The sequence below is a fragment of the Durio zibethinus genome, chromosome 3, assembly GCF_047325235.1.
Source record: "Durio zibethinus cultivar Kanyao isolate XHJ-2024 chromosome 3, ASM4732523v1, whole genome shotgun sequence".
Taxonomy (NCBI): Eukaryota; Viridiplantae; Streptophyta; class Magnoliopsida; order Malvales; family Malvaceae; genus Durio; species Durio zibethinus.
Genome location: NC_143164.1, coordinates 26,845,001 through 26,867,090, shown reverse-complemented (window position 1 = coordinate 26,867,090; position 22,090 = coordinate 26,845,001). Strand labels below are relative to the sequence as shown.

General features: G+C 50.7%; 3 non-coding genes and 4 pseudogenes across 3 annotated transcripts; 6 read left to right on the top strand and 1 right to left on the bottom strand.

The window, feature by feature from the left end:
* The first annotated feature begins 1,112 nt into the window (after positions 1 to 1,112).
* LOC149519709 (25S ribosomal RNA) lies at positions 1,113 to 2,588 on the top strand (annotated as a pseudogene).
* LOC149519708 (uncharacterized) lies at positions 1,309 to 3,121 on the bottom strand (annotated as a pseudogene).
* Positions 3,122 to 10,243: 7,122 nt separating this feature from the next.
* Positions 10,244 to 12,042, top strand: LOC149519707 (18S ribosomal RNA). Its single transcript, XR_016341178.1, has one exon. It is a non-coding gene; the product is annotated as an 18S ribosomal RNA (ribosomal RNA).
* A 294-nt stretch (positions 12,043 to 12,336) lies between these two features.
* On the top strand, positions 12,337 to 12,492 carry LOC149519706 (5.8S ribosomal RNA). Its single transcript, XR_016341249.1, has one exon. It is a non-coding gene; the product is annotated as a 5.8S ribosomal RNA (ribosomal RNA).
* A 239-nt stretch (positions 12,493 to 12,731) lies between these two features.
* Positions 12,732 to 15,810, top strand: LOC149519705 (25S ribosomal RNA; annotated as a pseudogene).
* A 4,032-nt stretch (positions 15,811 to 19,842) lies between these two features.
* LOC149519704 (18S ribosomal RNA) lies at positions 19,843 to 21,507 on the top strand (annotated as a pseudogene).
* A 292-nt stretch (positions 21,508 to 21,799) lies between these two features.
* LOC149519703 (5.8S ribosomal RNA) lies at positions 21,800 to 21,955 on the top strand. Its single transcript, XR_016341139.1, has one exon. It is a non-coding gene; the product is annotated as a 5.8S ribosomal RNA (ribosomal RNA).
* Positions 21,956 to 22,090: the final 135 nt, after the last annotated feature.

Below are 22,090 nucleotides of genomic sequence, written 5' to 3'. Positions count from 1 at the left end.
AGTTCTCTATCAAAATTGATTTCTCCTATCAGCTCTAATTTCACTTTCCAAACCCATTTTTATTCGGGTGAGAAATTGAGTTTTCCTTATCAAATTTGGAGGAAATTGATAACTTAATGTTTTATTTTTTCACTCTTTTCATTTAACCAAGTAAACTAAACTTGTAGCTCGATGGCATGAGGAGCTTCTACACTTGAAGATGGCTTGATTTAAGATGTAATGCTTTTCCCATAGGTAAGTTAGGTAAGTACTATAGATGGAGTGGGTGGGGTCAACAATACTGTAGGAAATTAAAAAAAAAAGTGAAATCATAAAACTTCATATTGGAAAAAACAAATCATTGTGTCTTGAGGTGATTTGGACGAAAAACTTAGACATTAATAGAAAAAAAAGAATTTAACCCAATAAAAACAGAAGGAAAATACTTTATAAATGGATGACAAAATTATTTAACTATTTAGCTTGCACTTCACTATAAGACAATTTTTTTTATCTTTTTATCTTTTTTTTTTCATTTTTATTCTTAAACATCGTTGGTGCTCTTTTAAAAGTCAATTTTTTTTCACTTTCCCCTTTCCTCTTTTTAAAACTGGAGCTTCACCCTCTAAGCAATTTTCTATTGTAAAAAATTATCTGTCAAAAATTTTACCATAATTTATAATTTATATACCAAAATTTATTTAACTAATAATATTAATAATTTAAATTAATACTATAATTTTCAAACTATTATAATAATTTATAATATTATATAGATAATATAATTAATTAAATATTAATGATTAGAATATTATTAATATAAAATGATTAATATAATTTTAGTTTTACATCAATAAAACTTATTTCAAATATTATAATTAAATATAAAAATATTTATATCTCAAATTGTTATGATCATTATTTTGTCATAAAATAATTATTTTTGTTCAGAGAAGCTTATTTGGAGTAAAATATTGCTAAATTAAGAATATTCTAAAAATTAATAAGAGATTTGAAAAATAAATGTTTTGTCAAATCAGGTCAAATAGTTTGGACTATTAGAACAATTATCTATTTCAAATCATTCTATTCATACAAGCATATTCGAAAAAAAATAATACTAATTTATTAACATTAAAAAAAGTAATAAACAAGAAATTAAGAAAATAAATCTATTTACTGAATAAGTTCAAATAGTTATAACTATTTTTATTATAGTTATATTATATATTAATAATTATTCATTATAAAAATTTTAAATATTATATTCCCAGTCGGTTGGCCAGAAGGGCAGGAGGCTTTCCCCGGGCGACGAACAGTCGACTCAGAACTGGTATGGACAAGGGGAATCTGACTGTTTAATTAAAACAAAACATTGCGATGGTCCCTGCGGATGCTCACGCAATGTGATTTCTACCCAGTGCTCTGAATGTCAAAGTGAAGAAATTTAACCAAGCGCGGGTAAACGGCGGGAGTAACTATGACTCTCTTAAGGTAGCCAAAAGCCTCGTCATCTTATTAGTGACGCACATGAGTGGATTAACGAGATTCCCACTGTCCCTATCTACTATCCAACGAAACCACAGCCAAGGGAACGGGCTTGGAGGAATCAGCAAGGAAAGAAGACCCTGTTGAGCTTGACTCTAGTCCGACTTTGTGAAATGACTTGAGAGGTGTAGGATAAGTGGGAGCCCCCGGGTGAAATTGAAATACCACTACTTTTAATGTTATTTTACTTATTCCTTGAATTGGAGACGGGGCACGACCCCTTCTTTTGGACCCAAGGTTGACCTCGACTGGTCGATCCGGACGGAAGACATTGTCAGGTGGAGAGTTTGGCTGGGGTGGCACATCTGTTAAAAGATAACGTAGGTGTCCTAAGATGAGCTCAATGAGAACAAAAATCTCGTGTGGAACAAAAGGGTAAAAGCTCATTTGATTCTGATTTCCAGTACGAATATGAATCGTGAAAGCGTGGCCTATCGATCCTTTAGACCTTCGGGATTTGAAGCTAGAGGTGTCAGAAAAGTTACCACAGGGATAACTGGCTTGTGGCAGCCAAGCGTTCATAGCAACGTTGCTTTTTTATCCTTCGATGTTGGCTCTTCCTATCATTGTGAAGCAGAATTCACCAAGTGTTGGATTGTTCACCCACCAATAGGAAACGTGAGCTGGGTTTAGACCGTCATGAGACAGGTTAGTTTTACCCTACTGATGGTAGCGTCACGATAGTAATTCAACCTAGTACGAGAGGAACCGTTGATTCGCACAATTGGTCATCACGCTTGGTTGAAAAGCCAGTGGCACGAAGCTACTGTGCGTTGGATTAAGACTGAATGCCTCTAAGTCAAAATTCAGGATAGAAGTAACGCGTGCACCCGTCGCTTGATTGTCGACCCGTAGTAGGGGCCTATGGCCTTTAAGGGCACGTGTCGTAGGTGCAGCCCCCGCGGTGGATGAGTCACGCGGGCCTCCTTGGAGCTCAATTCCCACCGAGCGGCGGGTAGAATCTTTTGCAGATGACTTAAATACGTGACGGGGTATTGTAAGTGGCAGAGTGGCCTTGCTGCTACGATCCATTGAGATTCAGCCATTTGTCGCTTCGATTCGTCCCTCCCCCCGCCGACCTTCGTTCTTTTCACCTCGCCCGTCTCTAAGGTTGGGCATGACCCGGGGCCTTTCGTCCCTCGATCCTGACTGGAAACGAACTCCGTTCGCCCCGATCGACCTATGGCTCGATTGGGGCTTAGATCGGGAATGAACTTTGTATGCCTAAGTCAACCCATGAAACGAGCGTGCGGGTGCTCAGCCGACCGGAGAGGTAGGATGCGTAAGCCGAGGATCAGCCCGGTCCCCTTCTGCGTGCTGTTGCCGATCCTACTACAGGTTCGATCTTAGACTGGGAATGAACTCTGTATGCCTAAGTCAACCCACGAAATGAGTGTGCGGGCATTGAGCCGACTGGAGGGGTAAGATGTGCAAGCAGGGGATCGGCCCGATCCCTCTCTGCGTGTTGTTGTTGATCCTGCTGCGGGTCCGATCTTAGACTGGGAATGAACTTCGTATGCCTAAGTCAACCCACAAAATGAGCGTACGGGTGTTGAGCCGATCAGAGGGGTAGGATGCGTAAGCGGAGGATCGACCCAGTCCCCCTCTGCGTGCTGTCGATACTACTGCCACAACCCTCGATCCAGCTGGGCTTAGACATGGAATAAACTCCGTATACCTAAGCCAACCCATGAAACGAGCGTGCGGGCACTCAGCCGGCTGGAGAGGCATAATGCGCAAGCCAAGGATCGATTCGGTCCCCCTTGCGTGCTGCCAATCCTGCTGCTGGTCTTGCTATCGCAACCCTCGGTCTGGTCCGATCTTCGACTGGGAATGAACTTTGTATGCTTAGACTGAGAATGAACGTCATATGCCTAAGTCAACCCACGAAACGAACGTACGGGCACTGAGCCGGCCAGAGGGGCAGGATGCACAAGTCGAAGATCGACCCGGTCCCCCTCTGCATGCTATCGATCCTGCTACCACAACCCTCGGTCTGACTGGGGCTTAGAAATGGAATGAACTCCGTATGCCTAAGCCAACCCATGAAACGAGCGTATGGGCACTCAATCGGTTGGAGAGGCATAATGCGCAAGTCGAAGATCGACCTAATCCCCCTCTGTGAGCTGTCGATCCTACTGCTGGTCCTACTACCGTAACTCTCGGTCTGGTCCGATCTTAGACTGGGAATGAACTCCGTATACTTAGACTGGGAATGAACTCTGTATGCCTAAGTCAACCCATGAAATGAGCGTATGGGCGCCCAGCCGGCTAGAGGGGCAGGATGCGCAAGTCGAGGATCGATCGGGTCCCCCTCTGCGTGCTGTTGATCCTGCTACGGGTCTTGCTACCGTAACCCTCGGTTCGGTCCAATCTTAGACTGGGAATGAACTCTGTATGCCTAAGCCAACCGACAAAATGAGCGGGCGGGCACTACGCCGACCAGAGAGGCGGGATGCGCAAGTCATGGATTGATTAGGTGGTAGGTGGGTTTAGGCACATCTTCATATTTATGTTGTGCCAATGCCATTTTTATGACTTGTAAATTCATACAATGGTCCCCTAAGCCTTCATGTGAAGTTTCATGGCAAGACGACTTGTTTTCTATTTTTCATGATTTTCGAAACCTTTTATGGTTTAGGATTTTTTAAAATTTTTTTAGAAGGAGTTTTGGTCCCAAATTTGGTAGACTTGATCCTTGTATTTTTGTTGACATGCACAAAAACGTTCAACTAAAAACTTGAAGTGTACAAGATTTTGTGACCATTTGAAAAAAGTGTCCCCATTTTAGATACTTTAATGGCTACTGGCAGCAAACCTGTAAAATCTCAATTGCTCTTTAAGGGGGTGTGAGTTCTCGAGGTTTGATGAGGGATAGGGGGCTAATATAAGGGCCAAGTACCAGCACCCATCGCACATCATGTGCGCACACCCCCGGCCCCTTAATCACCGAACCTCAATACCGCCAGTCAGGTTCTCTGGCGATGCTCCGGTGATGGTGCCCCTGGCAAAAAAAATACAGCACCAGCACATGCCCGAGCCCAGCATGTGCGCCATGGCTCAAAATTAAACATCGACCAAGGCCTCGACCATCAATGGCACATGATGGTGCATGGTTATGGCACATGTATCGACCATCATCGGTACAGGCTACCTTTTGGTACGGGCACTTACCTCGATCGCCATCGACACAAGCTGGGCCCTGGTACGGGAGGTTCTTCGATCACCATCGGCACATGCTAGGCCTTGGTACGGGCGGTTACCTCGACCACCATCGGCACAAGTCGGCCTTTGTTACGGGCGCTTGCCTCGATCACCATCGGCACAAGATGGCCCCTGGTGTAGGCGGTTGCATTGAACATCATCGAAACATGTTGGGCCGTGGTGCGGACGGTTGCCTCGACCACCATCGGCACCAATTGACCCTTGGTACGGGTGGTTGCCTCGACCACCATCGACACAAGATGGCCCCTGGTGTAGGTGGTTACCTCGAACACCATCGATACGTGCCGAGCCTTGGTGCGGGCGGTTGCCTCGACCACCATAGGCACAAGATGGCTCCTGGTACGGTCGGTTACATCGAACACCATCGACACATGTTGGGCCTTGGTACCGGCAGTTACCTCGACCACCATCAGCATATGCTAGGCCTTGGTGCAGACGGTTGCCTCGAACACCATCGACACATTATGGGCTTTGGTGCGGGCGGTTACCTCGAGCACCATCGGCACAAGCCAGCCCTTGGTGCGGGCTCCTGCCTCCACCACCATCGATAGAAATTGCCTCTGGTGCAGGCGATTACCTCGACCACCATCGACACAAGATGGCCCCTGGTGCGGGCGGTTGCATCAAACACCATCGACACATGCTGGGCCTTGGTACGGGTGGTTGCCTCGACCACCATCGACACATGCTGGGTCGTGGTAAGGACGGTTGCCTTGAACACCATCGACACGTGCTGGGATTTGGTACGGACGGTTGCCTCAACCATCATCGGTAAAAGATGGCCCCTGGTGCGGGCGGTTACCTCGACCACCATCGACATAAGTTGACCCTTGGTGCGGGTGGTTACCTCGACCACCATCGACACAAAATGGCCCCTGGTGCAGGCGGTTACGTCAAACACCATTGACACATGCTGGGCCTTGGTGCGGGTGGTTACCTTGACCACCATTGGTACATACTGAGCCTTGGTGCGGACGGTTGCCTCGAGCACCATCGGCACGTGCTGAGCCTTGGTACGGGTGGTTGCCTTGACCATCATCTGCAAAAGATGGCCCCTGGTGCGGACGGTTACCTCAAGCACCATCGGCACAAGCTGGCCCTTGGTGCAGGCTCCTGCCTCGACCACCAGCAGCAGAAGATGGCCCCTGGTGTGGACAGTTGCCTCGACCACCATCGACACAAGCAGACCTTTGGTACGGGCGGCTGCTTCGACCACCATCGACACATGCTGGGCCTTGGTGCGGACGGTTGCCTCGAACACCATCGGTACGCGTTGGGCCTTGGTGCGGGCGGTTGCCTCGAGCACCATTGGCACAAGCCGGCCTTTGGTGCGGGCTCTTGCCTCGACCACCATCGGTAGAAGATGGCCCCTGGTGCGGGCGGTTGCCTAGACCACCATCAACACAAACTGACCCTTGGTACGGACGGTTGCCTCAACCACCATCTGCACAAGCTGACCCTTGGTACAAGCGATTGCCTCGACCACCATCGGCACAAGATGGCCCCTGGTACGGGCGGTTGCATCGAACGCCATCGACACATGCTGGGCCTTGGTGCGGGTGGTTGCCTCGAACACCATCGGCACGTGGTAGGCTTTGGTGCGGGCGGTTGCCTCGAGCACCATCAGCACAAGCCGGATCTTGATATGAGCTCTTGCCTCGACTACCATCGACAGAAGATGGCTCCTGGAGCGGGCGGTTACCTCGACCACCATCAGCATAAGTCAACCCTTGGTACAAGCGATTACCTCAACCACCATCTGTACAAGTTGACCTTTGGTGCAGGCGGTTACCTCAACCACCATTGGCACAAGATGGCCCCTGGTACGGGCGGTTACATCAAACGCCATTGGCATATGCTGGGCCTTGGTACGGACGGTTGCCTCAAACACCATCGGCACGTGCTAGGCTTTGGTACGGGCGGTTGCCTCGAGCACCACCAGCACAAGCTGACCCTTGGTGCGGGCTCTTGCCTTAACCACCATCGATAGAAGATGGCCCATAGTGCGAGCGGTTACGTCGAATAGCATCAGCACATGCTGGCTCCTGGTGTAGACGGTTGCTTCGACCACCATCGATAAAAGATGGCCCCTGGTGTGGGCTATTGCCTTGAGCACCATCGACACAAGTCGACCTTTGGTGTGGGCTCTTGCCTTGACCACCATCGGTAGAAGATTGCCCCTGGTGCGGTCGATTACGTCGAACACCATTGACACATGCTGGCTCCTAGTACGGACGGTTACCTCAAGCACTACCGGTAGAAGATGGCCTCTGGTGCGGGCGGTTACCTCAACCACCATCTGCACAAGTCGACCCTTGGTGTAGGCGGTTGTCTCGACCACCATTGGCACAAGATGGCCCCTGGTGCGAGCGGGTACATCGAACGCCATCGACACATGTTGGCCCTTGGTGTGGGTGATTACCTCAAACACCATCGGCACGTGCTAGGCCTTGGTATGGGCGGTTGCCTCGAGCACCATCAGCACAAGCCGGCTCTTGGTACGGGCTCTTACCTCGACCACCATCGACAGAAGATAGCCCCTAGTATGGGCAGTTACATCGAACAGCATTGGCACATGCTGGCTTCTGGTACGAGTGGTTACCTCGACCACCATCGATAGAAGATGGCCCCTGGTACGGGCTGTTGCTTCGAGCACCATCGGCATAAGTCAGCCCTTGGTGCGGGCTCTTGCCTCGACCACCATCAGTAGAAGATGGCCCTTGGTATGGGTGGTTGCATTGAACACCATCGACACATGATGGCTCATGGCACGGGTGGTTGCCTCGACCACCACTGATAGAAGATGGCCCCTGGTGAGGGCGGTTGCCTCGAGCACCATCGGCACAAGCTAGCCCTTGGTGCATGCTCTTACCTCGACCTCTATCGACAGAAGATGGCTCCTGGTGCCGGCGGTTACCTCGACCACCATCGGCACAAGATGGCCCTTGGTGCGGACGGTTGCGTCGAACACCATCGGTACATGCTGGGCCTTGGTACGGGCGGTTACCTCAACCACTATTGGCATATACTGGGTCGAACGATTACCTCGAACACCATCGGCACGTGCTGGGCCTTGGTACGGGCGATTGCCTCGACCATCATCGGAAGAAGATGGCCTCTAGTGCGGGCAGTTGCCTTAAGCACCATCGGCATAAGTCGACGCTCGATGCAGGCTTTTACCTCGACCACCATCGGTAGAAGATGGCCCCTGGGGTGGGCGGTTGCCTCGACCACCATCGGCATAAGTCAACCCTTGGTACGGGCGGTTGCCTCGACCACCATCGGTACAAGATGGCCCCTTGTACGGGCGGTTACGTTGAACACCATCGGCATATGCTGGGCCTTGGTACAGGCGGTTGCCTCGACCACCATCGACACATGCTGGGCCTTGGTGCGGATAGTTGCCTCGAACACCATCGGCATGTGCTAGGCCTTGGTGCAGGTGGTTGCCTCGACCATCATCGGTAAAAGATGGCCCCTGGTGCGGGTGGTTGCCTCCAGCACCATTGGCACAAGTCGGCCCTTGGTGCGGGCTCCTACCTCGACCACCATCGACAGAAGATGGCCCCTGGTACGGACGGTTGCCTCGACCACCATTTGCATAAGCCGACCCTTGGTACGGGCGATTGTCTCGACCACTATCGGTATAAGATGGCCCTTGGTGAGTGCGGTTACATCGAAAGCCATCGGCACATGCTGGGCTTTGGTGCGGGCGGTTGCCTCGACCACTATCGACAGAAGATGGCCCCTGGTGAGAGCTGTTGCCTCGAGCACCATCGACAGAAGATGGCCTCTGGTGCGAGCGGTTGCCTCGACCACCATCGGTAGAAGATGGCCTCTGGTGTGGGCGGTTACCTCGACCACCATCAGCATAAATCGACCCTTGGTGAAGGCGGTTGCCTCGACCACCATTTGCACAAGTCGACCCTTGGTGTAGGCGGTTGCCTTGACCACCATCGGTACAAGATGGCCCTTGGTGCAGGTGATTACGTCGAATGCCATCGGCACATGCTGGGCCTTGGTGCGAGCGATTGCCTCGAACACTATTGGCACGTGCTAGGCCTTGGTGTGGACAATTGCCTCGAGCACCATCGGCATAAGTTGGCCCTTGGTACAGGATCTTGCCTCGACACCATCGACAGAAGATGGCCCTTGGTGTGGGCGGTTACATCGAACACCATCGGCAATGCTAGGCCTTGGTACGGGTGGTTGCCTCGAACACCATAGGCACATGTTGGGCCTTGGTGTGGGCACATGCCTCGAGCTGGTGTAGGCGGTTACCTCAACCACCATCGGCACGCGCTGGCCTTTGGTGCAGACACATGCCTTGACCACCATCGGTACCTACTCACCCTCAGTGCGGGATATGCCTGTTTAGAAAAAGTGTCCCCGTTTTAGACACTTTAACTTCTACTGGTAGCATATCTGTAAAATCTCCAATGCTCTTTAGGGGGTGGTAGTCTGGCACCCCTTCTCTCCCCCACGGGGGGAGTAGGTGTGCGTGATGGGCCTCCCATTGCGTACACCCAAGGCAACGTCCCTCGAGTGAAATACAGGGCATGCATGCCTTTCGACCATTTTGATCGACGACTGGTTGCTCCGATGATCGACAGGCGCCCATGGCCTCGACCGATTGGCGTGCATGTGAAAAAAAAGAGTCAAGCTTGAGCCCGTGCATGCGGCGGATGCTACCCTAGACCTCAGACCAAGTCCCTAAATCAGGCAATGGCTCTCTGGGGTGGTGCGAGCAGAAGCTGCGGTTGCAGGCTCGGCTCGACCAAGTCTCTCAGTATTTGACGGTCTCGCGGTCCCCTCTCATCGACTACAAAAATGCCTTGGCCTCGATGAGGCTGTGCACGCAGTCGATGCTGCCCGAGACCCTAGGAACAAGTCCCTGAATCGGGCAACATCCCCCTGGGGTGGCGTCAGCGGAGCTCACGCGTGCGATCTCGACAGGGCCAAGCATTGGTGGTGTCGTACCGTTGTTGCCTATCTGATGGATCGGCATGCGTGGATGCTGCCACTTGTATGTAATGGGCATATGAGTGGTGCTATGGTTGTGCGTGTTGGCAGGCTCCATGCTCGATGCATCAAACTGTCGACCCGTCAGCCTCTTCAATCTCCCCCCGTGCGGTCATCATACCTCGGGGGCACGCTCGAGATCTTGTGCTGCATACCTGAATCGATGGAAACCGGATGTCTTGCCATCCCTCATTCGTCTCGTGTCCTGAGGGGCCACAGGTCGAACGTCAAACGGGGCTGGTGTCCCAAGCACGCCACCCAATCCTCCGTGGTCGCGTTGGTGCACCGACGTTCAATCGTGCTCTCGGATGCAAAACTTTTAGCGGGCATGGGCTCTCGGCCCCCGTTCATCCGATGCTATGCATTTCACATGCTCGACATGCACGATGCTTGCACTTCACGTCAGGCTCTCTCTGCCGCTCGATTGGTGCATCGAGGCCCACGCGGTGCCAATGTCTCGAAGGAATGCTACCTGGTTGATCTTGCCAATAGTCATATGCTTGTCTCAAAGATTAAGCCATGCATGTGTAAGTATGAACTAATTCAGACTGTGAATGGCTCATTAAATCAGTTATAGTTTGTTTGATGGTATCTACTACTCGAATAATCATAGTAATTCTAGAGCTAATACGTGCAACAAACCCTAACTTCTGGAAGGGATGCATTTATTAGATAAAAGGTCAATGCGGGCTATGCCCATTGCTATGATGATTCATGATAACTCGACAGATCGCACGGCCTTTGTGCCGATGACGCATCATTCAAAATTTTGCCCTATCAACTTTTGATGGTAGGATAATGGCCTACTATGGTGGTGACAGGTGACAAAGAATTAGGGTTCAATTCTGGAGAGAGAGCCTGAGAAACGGCTACCACATCCAAGGAAGGTAGCAGGAGTACAAATTACCCAATCCTGACATGAAGAGGTAGTGACAATAAATACCAATACCAGGCTCTATGAGTCTGGTAATTGGAATGAGTACAATCTAAATCCCTTAACGAGGATCCATTGAAGGGCAAGTCTGGTGCCAGCAGCCGTGGTAATTCCAGCTCTAATAGCGTATATTTAAGTTGTTGCAGTTAAAAAGCTCATAGTTGGAACTAGGGTTGGGTTGTTCGGTCCACCTCATGATGAGCACCGATCTACTCGTCCCTACTACCGGTGATGCACTCCTGGACTTAATTGCCCGGGTTATTCCTCCGACGTTGTTACTTTGAAGAAATTAGAGTGCCCAAAGTAGGCCTACGCTTATATACATTAGCATGGGATAACATCATAGGATTTTGGTCTTATTGTGTTGGCCTTCGGGATCAAAGTAATGATTAACAGGGACAATCGGGGGCATTCATATTTCATAGTCAGAGGTGAAATTCTTGGATTTATGAAAGACGAACAACTGCGAAAGCATTTGGCAAGGATGTTTTCATTAATCAAGAATGAAAGTTGGAGGCTCGAAGACGATCAGATACCGTCCTAGTCTCAACCATAAACGATGTCGACCAGGGATCGGTGGATGTTACTTTTAGGACTCCGCTGGCACATTATGAGAAATCAAAGTCTTTGGGTTTCGGGGTGAGTATGGTCGCAAGGTTGAAACTTAAAGGAATTGACGGAAGGCACAAACAAGAGTGGAGCCTGCGGCTTAATTTGACTCAATACGGGGAAACTTACTAGGTCCAGACATAGTAAGGATTGACAGACTGAGAGCTCTTTCTTGATTCTATGAGTGATGGTGCATGGCCGTTCTTAGTTGGTAGAGCGATTTGTTTGGTTAATTCCGTTAACGAACGAGACCTCAGCCTGCTAAGTAGCTACGTGGAGGTGATCCTTCGTGGGTAGCTTCTTAGAGGGACTATGGCCGCTTAGGCCAAGGAAGTTTGAGGCAATAACAGGTCTGTGATGCCCTTAGATGTTCTGGGCCGCACGAGCGCTACACTGATGTATTCAACGAGTCTATAGCCTTGGCCGATAGGCCCGGGTAATCTTTGAAATTTCATCATAATGGGGATAGATAATTGCAATTATTGGTCTTCAACGAGGAATTCCTAGTAAATGCGAGTCATCAGCTCATGTTGACTACGTCCCTGCCCTTTGTACACACCGCCCGTCGCTCTTACCGATTGAATGGTCTGATGAAGTATTCGAATCGCGATGATGTGGATGATCTGCCTCTCGTGACATCGTGAGAAGTCCACTGAACCTTATCATTGAGAGGAAGGAAAAGTCGAAACAAGGTTTTCGTAGGTGAACCTGTGGAAGGATCATTGTCGAAACCCCGCTAGACGGATGACCCATAGAGGTGTTAACGAAACACCGAGGGGGCGAGGGTGCCCCTACGCCCCGAGTCACCTCTAACCCCGGACGGGTAGGACAGTCACTCCTTCCACCCTATCGGGTGAGCGAAATGATCCGCATTGTCTCGCCCGTACCGAAAAATGAAACCTCGGTGTGAATCATGCCAAGGAATCAAAACGAAAATGGAGCGCGCGCGCCGTCGCCATCCCCTCCGCGGTGCGTGCGAGGGTGACGCCGTGACTCTTTTTGTCACAAAAAAATTGAACGACTCTCGGCAATGGATATCTCGACTCTCGCATCGATGAAGAACGTAGCGAAATGTGATACTTGGTGTGAATTGCAGAATCCCGTGAACCATCGAGTCTTTGAACGCAAGTTGCACCCTAAGCCATTAGGCCGAGGGCATGCCTGTCTGGGTGTCATGTACCGTCGGCCCCCTTCCAAACCCCCGCCCGTCGGGCTCCGAGGGAAGGGGGCGGGCGAAAGATGGCCTCTGACGATCCCTTCGATTGTGGTTGGCCCAAAAGCGAGTCCCTGGTAATGACAGTGTCGTGACCGTCGGTGGTAGAGCTCCCGGAGTGCCTTATCCCCGGTGACGCGCATTTGTTGTCCATTCGAACCCCGTCGGACCCCTCGCATCGCTAGATCGATGCTCGTGTCGCGACCCCAGGTCAGGCAGGATCACCTACTGAGTTTAAGCATATCAATAAGTGGAGGAAAAAAAACTTACCAGGATTCCCCTAGTAACGGCGAGTGAACTGAGAAGAGCCCAGCTTGAGAATCGGGCACCACCGACATCTGAATTGTAGTCTAAAGAAGCGTCTTCAACGGCGGATCGGGCCCAAGTCCCCTGGAAAGGGGTGTCAGAGAGGGTGAGAGCCTCGTTGTGCCTGAACCCCTGGAAACATCATCATCGCGATCATGGAATGCAGCACACACCACCTCGGTGTGCGTCGACACTGGCGTGCTCCCGACGTCGACCTACGAGCTCCCCATCCGGCCTATCTTGAAACACGGACCAAGGAGACTGATAAACGTGCGAGTCAACGGGCCAAAAAACTCGTAAGGTGCAAGGAACCTGATTGCGGGATCCCTCGTGGGTGCACCATCGACCGACCTTGATCTTCTGAGAAGGGTTCAAGTGCGAGCAAGCCCGTCGGGACCCGAAAGATGGTGAACTATGCCTGAGCAAGGTGAAGCCAGAGAAAACTCTAGTAGAGGCCCGCAGTGATACTGACATGTAAATTATTCATCTGACTTGGGTATAGGGGTGAAAGATTAATTGAACCGTCTAGTAGCTGGTTCCCTCCGAAGTTTCCCTCAGGATAGCTGGAGCCCCCGTCGAGTTCTATCGGGTAAAACCAATGATTAGAGGCATCAGGGGTGCAACGCCCTTGACCTATTCCCAAACTTTAAATAGGTAGGATGACGTGACTGCTTTGTTGAGCTACACCACAGAATCGAGAGCTCCAAGTGGGCCATTTTTGGTAAGCAGAACTGGCGATGCGGGATGAATCGAAAACCGGGTTATGGTGCTCAACTACGCGCTAACCCAAAACTCACAAAGGGTGTTGGTCGATTAAGACAGCAGGACGGTGGTCATGGAAGTCAAAATCTGTTAAGGAGTGTGTAACAACTCACCTGTCGAATCAACTAGCCTCGAAAATGGATGACGCTTAAGCACACGACCTATACCCGACCGTCGGGGCAAGGGCCAAGCCCCGATGAGTAGGAGGGCACAGCGGTCACTGTAAAACCCGAGACGTGAGCTCAGACGGAGCGGCCGTCAGTGTAGATCTTGGTGGTAGTAGCAAATATTCAAATGAGAACTTTGAAGGCCGAAGAAGGGAAAGGTTCCATGTGAACGGCACTTGCACATGGGTTAGTCGAACCTAAAAGATGGGGGAAGCTCGTCCGACGATGCGTCTCGCACGAGCTTCGAAAGGGAATCGGGTTAAAATTCTTGAACTGAGATACGATGGCTGATGGCAACGTTAGGGAGTTCGGAGACATCGGTGGGGGCCTCAGGAAGAGTTATCTTTTTTGTTTAACGATCGCCCACCCTAGAAACGGCTCAACTGGAGGTAGGGTCCAGCAGTCGGAAGAACACCGCACGTCACGTGGTGTCTGGTGCGCCTTCAGCGGCCCTTGAAAATTCAGAGGATCGAGTGCCGTCCATACCCGGTCGTACTCATAACCGTATTAGGTCTCCAAGGTGAACATCCTCTGGTCGATGGAACAATGTAGGTAAGGGAAGTCGGCAAAATGGATCCGTAACTTGGGGAAAAAGATTGGCACTGAGGGCTATGCATAGGGGTCCCAATCCCAAACTCGTCAGCTGTCAGTGCACTACTCGAGCTGCTCCTACGGTGAGAACGGGTCACCGTGTGCCGATCGAGGGACGGATTGGGAATGGCTCCTTCGGGGGCCTTCCCTGGGTGATGAACAGTCGACTTAGAACTAGTACGATCAAGGGGAATCTGACTGTTTAATTAAAACAAAGCATTGCGATGGTCTCTGCGGATGCTCATGCAATGTGATTTCTGCCCAGTGCTCTAAATGTCAAAGTGAAGAAATTCAACCAAGTGCGGGTAAACGGCGAGAGTAACTATGACTCTCTTAAGGTAGCCAAATGCCTCGTCATCTAATTAGTGATGCGCATGAATGGATTAATGAGATTCCCACTATCCCTGTCTACTATCCAGTGAAACCACAGCTAAGGGAACAGGCTTGACGAAATCAGATGGAAAAGAAGACCTTGTTGAGCTTGACTCTAGTCTGACTTTGTGAAATGACTTGAGAGGTGTAAGATAAGTGGGAGCCCTCGGGCGAAATTGAAATACCACTACTTTTAACGTTATTTTACTTATTCCGTGAATTGAAGGTGGGGCACGACCCTTTCTTTTGGACCCAAGGCCGGCCTCGACTGGTCAATCCAGGTGAAAGACATTATCAGGTGGGGAGTTTGGCTGGGGTGACACATCTGTTAAAAGATAACGTAGGTGTCCTAAGATAAGCTCAACAAGAATAGATATCTCGTGTGGAACAAAAGGGTAAAGCTCGTTTGATTCTGATTTCCAGTACGAATACAAACCGTGAAAGTGTGGCCTATCAATCCTTTAGACCTTCAGGATTTAAAGCTAGAGGTGTCAAAAAAGTTACCACAAGGATAACTGGCTTATGGCAGCCAAGCGTTCATAGCGACGTTGCTTTTTGATCCTTCAATGTCGGCTCTTCCTATCATTGTGAAGCAAAATTCACCAAGTGTTGGATTGTTCACCCACCAATAGGAAATGTGAGCTAGGTTTAGACTGTCGTGAGACAGGTTAGTTTTACCCTACTGATGGTGGTGTTGCGATAGTAATTCAACCTAGTACGAGAGGAACCGTTGATTCGCACAATTGGTCATCGCGCTTGGTTGAAAAGCCAGTGGCGCGAAGCTACCGTGCACTGGATTACGACTGAACGCCTCTAAGACAAAATCTGAGCTAAAAGTGACGCGCGCACCCGTCGCCCGATTGCTGACCCGCAGTAGGGGCCCATGGCCCCCAAGGGCATGTGTCGTAGGTGCAGCCCCCACGGCGGACGAGTCGCATGGGCCTCCTTGGAGCTCAATTCCCACCTAGCGGTGGGTAGAATCATTTGCAGACGACTTAAATACGCGACGGGATATTGTAAGTGGCAGAGTGGCCTCGTTGCCACGATCCACTGAGATTTAGCCCTTTGTCGCTTTGATTCATCCCCTCCCCCTACCGACTTTCGTTCTTTTCACCCTACCCCCCTCTGGGGTTGGGTGTGATTCGGGGCCCCCCATCCCTCGGTCCCGATCGGGAACGAACTCCGTTCACCTCGGTAAGCCCATGGCCCGATTGGGGCTTAGACCCAGAATGAACTCCACATGCCTAAGTCAACCCACGAAATGAGCGTGCGGGCGCTCAGCCGACCTGAGAGGCAGGATGCGCAAGCCGTGGATCTTAGACTGCAAATAAACTTTGTATGCCTAAGTCAACCCACGAAACGAGTGTGTGGGCACTGAGTTGGCCGGGGGGGCAGGATGTGCAAGCAGGGGATCGATCCAGTCCTCTTCTGCGTGCTGTCAATCTTGCTGTCGGTCCTGCAGCCACAACCCTCAGTCCGGTTGGGCTTAGACATGGAATGAACTCCGTATGCCTAAGCCAACCCATGAAATGAGCATGCGGGCGCTCAATCGACCGGAGAGGCATAATGCGTAAGCTGAGGATCAATCCGATCCCCCTTACGTGCTATCAATCCTGCTACTGGTCTTGCTGTCGCAACCCTCGGTCCGATCAGATCTTCGACTGGGAATGAACTCCGTATGCTTACACCGAGAATGAACTCTGTATGCCTAGGTCAACCCATGAAATGAGCATGTGCGAGCTCAACCGGCTAGAGGGGTAGGATGCACAAGTTGGGGATCGATCGGGTCCCCCTCTGCGTGCTACTGATCCTGCTACCACAACCCTAGGTCCAACTGGGGCTTAGACATGGAATGAGCTCCGTAAAGCCAACCCACAAAACGAGCGTGCGGGTGCTCAGCTGGCCAGAGAGGCAAAATGCGTAAGTCGAGGATCAACCCGGTCCCCCTCTGCATGCTGTTGATCCTACTGCTAGTCCTGCTATCGCAACCCTTGGTCTGGTCCGATCTTAGACTGGGAATGAACTCCGTATGCCTAAGTCAACCCACGAAACAAGCGTGCGAGCGCTCAGTCGGCCAGAGGGGTAGGATGCACAAGCCGGGGATCGATCGAGTCCCCTTCTGTGTGCTATCGATCCTGCTACCACAACTCTCAGTCCTGTCTGATCTTAGACTGGGAATGAACTTCGTATGCCTAAGCCAACCGACGAAACGAACGGGCAGACACTACGCCGACCAGAGAGACGGGATGCGCAAGTCGTGGATCGATCGGGTGGTAGGTGGGTTTAGGCACATCTTCATATTTTTGCCATGCCAATGCCATTTTTATGGCTTGTAAATTCATACAATGGTCCCCTAAGCCTTCATGTGAAGTTTCATGGCAAGACGACTCGTTTTCTATTTTTCATAATTTTTGAAACTTTTTGCAGTTTGGGATTTTTTTAAATTTTTTTAGAAGGAGTTTTGGCCATAAATTTGGTAGATGTGATCCTTGTATTTTTGTTGGCATGCACAAAACAATTCAGCTAAAAACTCGAAGTGTACAAGATTTTGTGACCATTTGAAAAAAGTGCCCCCATTTTAGACACTTTAATGGCTACTGGCAGCAAACCTGTAAAATCTCAAATGCTCTTTAAGGGGGTGTGAGTTCTCGAGGTTTGATGAGGATAGGGGGCCAATATAAGGGCCAAGTACCAGCACCCATCACATATCATGTGCGCACACCCCTCTCGGCCCCCTCAATCGCCAAAACCCCAATGCCGTCGGTCAGGTTTTTTGGCGATGCTCCGACGATGGTGCCCCGAGCAAAAAAATGTGGTACCAGCACATGCCCGAGCCCAGCATGTACGTCGTGGCTTAAAATCAAACTTCGGCCAAGGCCTCGACCATCATCGGCACAGGCTACCCTTTGGTACGGGCACTTACCTCGATCACCATCGGCACACTCTACGGGCGGTTGCCATGACCACCATCGGTACAACTCAACCCTTGGTGCGGGCTCCAACCTCGACCACCATCGGTAGAAGATGGCCCCTGGTACGGGCGATTGTCTCAACCACCACCAGTACAAGCTGACCCTTGGTGTAGGCGGTTGCCTCGACCACCATTGGCATAAGATGGCCCCTGGTACTGGCGGTTACGTCGAACACCATAGGCACATGCTGGGTCTTGGTGTAGGCGGTTGCCTCGACCACCATAGGTAGAAGATGGCCCTTGGTGTGGGCTGTTACCTCGAGCACCATCGACACAAGCCAGCCCCTAGTACAGGCTCTTACCTCGACCACCATCGATAGAAAATGGCCCCTGGTATGGACGGTTGCCTCGACCACCATCGGTAGAAGATGGCCCCTGGTGCGGGTGGTTGCCTCGACCACCATTGGCACAAGCTGACCCTTAGTGCGGGCTCTTGCCTCAACCACCATCGGTAGAAGATGGCCTCTGGTGCGGGCGGTTGCATTGAACACCATCAGCGTATGCTGGCCCCTAGTGCAAGCGGTTGCCTCAACCACTATCGACAAAAGATGGTCCCTGGTGCGAGCTGTTGCCTCGAGCACCATCGAAACAAGTCGGCTCTTGGTGCGGGCTCTTGCCTCGACCACTATCGATAGAAGATGGTCCCTGGTGTAGGCGGTTATGTCGAACACCATCGGCACATGCTAGGCCTTGGTACCGGCGGTTGCCTCGAACACCATCTACACATGCTGAGCCTTGGTGTACGCACATGCCTCGAGCTGGTACGGGCGGTTACCTCAACCACCATCGTTACATGCTGGCCCTTGGTATGGGCAATCGTATCGACCACCATCGGCATGCGCTGGCCCTTGGTGTGGATACATGCCCCGACCACCATCGGCACCTACTCACCCTCGGTACGGGATATGCCTATTTCAAAAAAATGTCCCCGTTTCAGACACTTTAACGTCTACTGGTAGCATATCTGTAAAATCTCTAATGCTCTTTAGAGGGTGGTGGTCCGGTTCCCCCTCTCCCCCTCACGGGGGGAGTAGCTGTACGTGATGGGCCTCCTATTGTGTACACCCAGAGCAACGTCCCTCGAGTGAAATACAAGGCGTGCATGCCTTCCGACCATTTTGTCTGACGATTGGTTGCTTCGGTGATCGGCAGGCACCCATGGCCTCGACAGATTGGTGTGCATGCAAAAAAGGGGAGCCGAGCTCGAGCCCGTGCATGCGATGGATGCTACCCTAGACCCCAGACCAAGTCCCTAAATCGGGCAACGGCTCCCTGGTGTGGTGCGAGCAGAAGCTGCGGTTGCGAGCTCGGCTCAGCCAAGTCTCTCGGTATTTGACGATGTCGCAGTCCCTTCTCATCGACCACAAAAACACCTTGGCCTCGAAGAGGTCGTGCACGCAGTCGATGTTGTCCGAAACCCCAGGAACAAGTCTCTGAATTTGGCAACGTCCCCCTGGGATGGTGTCAGCGGAGCTCGTGTGTGCGGTCCCGGTAGGGCCAAGCATTGGTGGTGTCACACCGTTGTTGCCTGTAGGATGGCAGGGGGAGTCTCATGGCCCTTGATCATGTTTTTCTCGTGCCAAGTGGTTGTGGCGTGGCCTCGCACGTCATTTCCTTCGCTCGTTCGTAGAAAAATAGATCAGGTGGGTTGTGGATCGGTGCGCGTGGATGCTGCCACTTGTACGTAATGGGCATATGAGTGGTGCTATGGTTGTGCATGTCGGCAGGCTCCGTGCTCGATGCATCGAACTGTCGACCCATCATCCTCTTCAATCTCCCTTCATGCGGTCATCGTACCCGGAGGCACGATTGAGATCCTGTGCTGCATACCTTAATCGATGGAAATCAGATGTCTCACCATCCCTCATCCATCTCGTGTCCCGAAGGGCCACGGTCGGACATCAATCAGGGTCGGTGTCCTAGGCGTGCCACCCAATCCTCCATGGCCGTATTGGTGCACTAATGTTCGATCGTGCTCTCGAATGCAGAACGTTTATCGGGCGTGGGCTTTTGGCCCCCGTTCGTCCGATGCTATGCATTTCACGTGCTCGACACGCACGAAGCTTGCGCTCCGCGTCGGGCTCTTCCCGTTGCTTGATCGGTGCAACGAGGCCTACGTGGTGCCAACGTCCTGAAGGAATGCTACCTAGTTGATCCTACCAATAGTCATATGCTTGTCTCAAAGATTAAGCCATGCATGTGTAAGTATGAACTAATTCAGACTGTGAAACTGTAAATGGCTCATTAAATCAGTTATAGTTTGTTTGATGGTATCTACTACTCGGATAACCATAGTAATTCTAGAGCTAATACGTGTAACAAACCTCGACTTCTGGAAAGGATGCATTTATTAGATAAAAGGTCAACGCGGGCTATGTCCGTTGCTCTGATTATTCATGATAACTCAACGGATCGCACGGCTTTTATGTCGGTGACACATCATTCAAATTTTTACCCTATCAACTTTCGATGGTAGGATAGTGGCCTACTATGGTGGTGACGGGTGACGGAGAATTAGGGTTCGATTCCGAAGAGGGAGCCTGAGAAATGGCTACCACATCCAAGGAAGGCAGCAGGCATGCAAATTACCTAATCCTGACACGGGGAGGTAGTGACAATAAATAACAATACCAGGCTCTATGAGTCTAGTAATTGGAATGAGTACAATCTAAATCCCTTAACGAGGATCCATTGAAGGGTAAGTCTGGGGCCAGCAGCCACGGTAATTCTAGCTCCAATAGCGTATATTTAAGTTGTTGCACTTAAAAAGCTCATAGTTGAAACTAGGGTTGGGTTGTCCAGTCCGTCTCACGGTGAGCATCGATCTACTCCCTACTACCAGTGATGCACTCCTGGACTTAATTACCCAGGTCGTTCCTCCGTTGATGTTACTTTGAAGAAATTAGAGTGCTCAAAGCAGGCCTACGCTTGTATACATTAGCATTGGATAACATCATAGGAATTCAGTCCTATTGTGTTGGCTTTCGGGATCGAAGTAATGATTAATAGGGACAGTCGGGGGCATTCGTATTTCATAGTCAGAGGTGAAATTCTTGGATTTATGAAAGACAAACAACTGCGAAAGCATTTGCCAAGGATGTTTTCATTAATCAAGAATAAAAGTTGAAGGCTGAAACTTAAACGAATTAAGGAAAGGGCACCACCAGGAGTGGAGCCTGCGATTTAATTTGACTCAACACGGGGAAACTTACCAGGTCCAGACATAGTAAGGATTGACAGACTGAGAGCTCTTTCTTGATTCTATGGGTGGGGGTGCATGGTCGTTCTTAGTTGGTAGAGCGATTTGTCTAATTAATTTCATTAACGAACGAGACCTCAGCCTACTAACTAGCTACGCGAAGGTGATCCTTCGTGGCTAGCTTCTTAGAGGGACTATGGTCACTTAGGCTAAGGAAGTTTGAGGCAATAATAGGTCTGTGATGCCCTTAGATGTTTTGGGCCGCACGCGCACTACACTGATGTATTCAACGAGTCTATAGCCTTGGCCGACAGGCCCGGGTAATCTTTGAAATTTCATCATGATGGGGATAGATCATTGCAATTGTTGGTCTTCAACGAGGAATTCCTAATAAGCGTGAGTCATCGGCTCATATTGACTACGTCTCTGCCCTTTGTACACACTGCCCATCGCTCCTACCGATTGAATGGTCTGTTAAAATGTTCAGATCACGATGACATGGATGGTCCACCACCCGTGACATTGCGAGAAGTCCATCGAACCTTATCATTTAGAGGAAGGAGAAGTCGTAACAAGGTTTCCATAGGTGAACCTACGAAAGGATCATTGTTGAAAGCCCACTCAATGGATGACCCGCGGACGCATTAACGAAACACCGAGGGGGCGAAAGTGCCCCCGTGCCCCGAGCTCCCTCCGACCACGAGTGGGAGCGACTGTACTCCGTCCCCCCTATCTGGCGGTGAAATGTTCTGCGTCATCTCGCCCGCTGTTGAACAATGAAACCCCAACGTGAATCGTGCCAAAGAACCGAAATGAAAACGGAGCATGCGCACCGTCGCCATCCCATCCGTGGTGTGTGCGTGGGTGGCACCGCACTCCTTTTGTCACTAAAAAACCAAACGACTCTCGGCAACGGATATCTCAGCTCTCGCATCGATGAAGAACGTAGTGAAATGCGATACTTGGTGTGAATTGCAGAATCCCGTGAACCATCGAGTCTTTGAACGCAAGTTGCTTCCTAAGCCATTAGGCCGAGGGCACGCCTGCCTGGGTGTTATGCACCATCACCCCTTTTTCGACCCCCCATCCGTCGGGCTTCGAGGGAAGGGGGCGGGCAGAAGATGGCCTCTCAGGATCCCTTCAGTCACGGTAGGCCCAAAAACGAGTCCCCGACAATGACAGCACCATGACC